The sequence below is a fragment of the Myotis yumanensis genome, unplaced genomic scaffold (genome assembly GCF_028538775.1).
Source record: "Myotis yumanensis isolate MYYU_CA2020_CCGP unplaced genomic scaffold, mMyoYum1.0.hap1 SCAF_10, whole genome shotgun sequence".
Classification (NCBI taxonomy): Eukaryota; Metazoa; Chordata; class Mammalia; order Chiroptera; family Vespertilionidae; genus Myotis; species Myotis yumanensis.
Genome location: NW_027223761.1, coordinates 6,123,155 through 6,126,291, shown reverse-complemented (window position 1 = coordinate 6,126,291; position 3,137 = coordinate 6,123,155). Strand labels below are relative to the sequence as shown.

General features: G+C 44.9%; 1 pseudogene; it reads right to left on the bottom strand.

Annotated features, from left to right (window-relative positions):
* Nucleotides 1–1,541: 1,541 nt before the first annotated feature.
* Nucleotides 1,542–1,765, bottom strand: LOC139019145 (U2 spliceosomal RNA; annotated as a pseudogene).
* Between the last annotated feature and the right edge of the window lie 1,372 nt (nt 1,766–3,137).

Here is a 3,137-nt window from a genome sequence, read left to right as displayed (position 1 = left end):
ATGGCTGGCGACTGAGAACCCCGCCGCGCAGGCGCTCTAATATAGCCAATCAGGGCTCGCATCCCGCGCGTTCTGCAGCCAATCAGAGAGTCTAAGAAAGATTGTACACAGACACAGCCAATCCCAGAGGGCCTAGCGCCCGCTCGTTAACGGAGGGGTGGGACATGGACGGCGGCGCGCGACCAACCGCCACTGCCGAGGGGCGGGGGAAAGGAGGGTTGGAGGTGTGGGTACGCGAGCATCGGCAGCCGAGCGGCCTAGTCCCAGAGGCCGCGGCGCCTCTGCCCCGGGTGGAGCTGGAATCCGCAATCCCCATGGGAAAACTTGGTTCAGTCCGAAGTCAGAGCTTCTCCCACCCTGGCAGCTTAGGCCAACCCCGCGCCTAGAGGTGGCAGAGAGAGTGTCCGCGGGGAGGCCTGGCCTGGCAGGAAAAGCCCGGACAAACAAACGCCTTCCCGGCTTCCGGAACTACCGCCTCCAGGCCGTGCAGGGTGATCCAACGGGACCCGAGGGGCCTCTACCCGGGGAGGAACCCTCGTACCCTTACAGTGGTTCTCAACCTTCTGGCCCTTTAAGTACAGTTCCTCATGTTGTGACCCAACCATAAAATTATTTTCGTTGCCAATTCATAACTGTAATTTTGCTACTGTTATGAATCGTAATGTAAATATCTGATATGCAGGATGGTCTTAGGCGACCCCTGTGAAAGGGTCGTTCCACCGCCAAAGGGGTCTCGACCCACAGGTTGAGAACCGCTGCTAGAAACACATTCTCTGGGGTTGCTGATGCCTCGGCAGACTCTGGAGACGTGGAAAATGGAAAATAAGAGCACGTCTCTGCCCTTATGGACTTGACAAACGAGGGTTAATGAGATGTAGCCTTCTTGTGTATGTTTGAAATTTTCTACATAAGTTTAACAAAATAAAAAATTAGGTCAAAAGAGGGGTCCTTGAGGCAGCAAACGTTGAGCCTTTCAATAAAAATAAAAGGAAAAATTTCAAAACTGACGGATGTATATAAATAAAGATTTTTGCATGGCAGAAGACATCAAAAACAAGTTCATGTAACCAACTCAGGGAAATATTTGCCTACATACTCATTCTACAAATTTTATTATCAACCATGTGTGCAGCACCAAGAATATAGCAGTGAACAAAACAGAACAAAACTCCCCACCTTGGAGCTTATATTATGGTGAGAAGACAGATTAACAAAACATCATTTGTTGAATAGTGCTAGAGATGTGTAAAGTAACCGAAGGAGCAAGCAAGCCAGAATGAGGAACCATTCCAGTCAGAAAGCCTGTTGAAGAAATTGCGGGAAGCTGGGATGGCTGGAAGTGGGACGTTGGGTGAATAATAGAGCATAAGGATAGGAGTGGGGGGCAGGAGGCGTAACCCTTGTAGACATTGAAATCACTGGCTTTCACTCTTAGGCTGGAAGTCTGTGGAGAACATCGGGCAGAGGGGTTCATTTGCTAAGACTTTTCTTTCATTGTTTTGTAGGTGAGTTTTTGTGTGTGTGTGTGTGTGTGTGTGTGTTTTTGGTGCACCGTTCCCAGAGGTATTGCAATACCAGGTCGATGCGTAGAATGGACACAGCAAGCTCCTATTCCATCTCCCTATTCCAAAAATACACTTAATATAATGTCCTCAGATAGAGGATGCTGGGGTCCAATCCGGCTTCCGGCAAGAGGATGTATCAGATATTAAACTGATAAGAACAGATACTACACTTGATCTTAGCCAAAAGGCCGAGAGGTGATAAAGGTAATCATTATTGCTGCTATTGAAATGGGCAAAAACAAAGAAAACATTTGCTTGCTCAGAAAAATTACCACTACTTCTAAAATACAGTTTGGCTCAGTGGATAGAGCGTCAGCCTGCGGACTGAAGGGTCCCAGGTTCGATTCTGTTCAAGTGCACATACCTCAGTTGGAAACTCCTCCCAGGCCTGAGCCCTGGTTGGGGCACCTGCAGGAGGCAACCAATTGATCCAACTGATGTGTTTCTCTCACATCAATGTTTCTCTTGTCTTTCCCGCTCTCTTCCACTCCAAAAAATAAAAAATACAGGAGAGAGATGATGGTGAGATGATGGTGATATGGATCAAGGTGTCCCAATAGAATTCAGGGGAAGTGGTCAGATTTGACTGTAGAGCTGTGATTGGTTGTAAATTGTGAAAGAGGAATCAAAGATGACACTGAGCCACTGGAAGCATTAACTGAGATGAGTAATATTGCAGAAGAAATAGATTTTCTGTGGAAGACCAGAAATTATATTTTGGACATAAGTTTAAGATGCCTCTACTTAAAGTTGTGCAAACAGCCAAGTGGAGATACGAATGGCAATTAGATATGTATCTGCAGTTCAGGGCAACTGTACAAAAAACTACAAATTTACATGGGAAAAAGATTAAATAAATGAGCCAAGGATATAAACTGGCAATTCTATAGGAAAAGAAGTGCAAATGAGGCATACAATACTTGAATTAAAAAAATAACTACAAATGGCCAATAAAAAAGGAACTCCATTGGTAGTCGGAGTGCAATTTCCTGAAAAAATGAGAACATTTTTCACCCCTCAGATTTGCAAAAATATTAGATTTAAATCTATTGCTGGTAAGGTGTGAGGAAAGTACATTCACACATTGCTAATGATAGTGTGAACTCTACATCCTTCTTGGGAACTATTCTGGTAATATCGAAACTTTAAAATGCAGTAAGTCTTTAGCAAAGTAATCCTACTGGAAATCTAGCCTACAGAGAACTCATCAATAAAGGTATTGGTATAAATTTATTTATTATAGCATTTTGTAGTAGTAGCAAATGTCCATTAATAAGAGAATTATGCCGAAACCGGTTTGGCTCAGTGGATAGAGCGTCGGCCTGCGGACTGAAGGGTCCCAGGTTCGATTCTGGTCAAGGGCATGTACCTGGGTTGCGGGCACATCCCCAGTGGGGGATGTGCAGGAGGCGGCTGATCGATGTTTCTCTCTCATCGATGTTTCTGACTCTCTATCTCTCTCCCTTCCTCTCTGTAAAAAATCAATAAAAAATATATTTAAAAAAAATAATAATAAGAGAATTATGCCCTGACTGGTTTGGCTCAGTGGATAGAGCGTCAGCCTGCGGACTG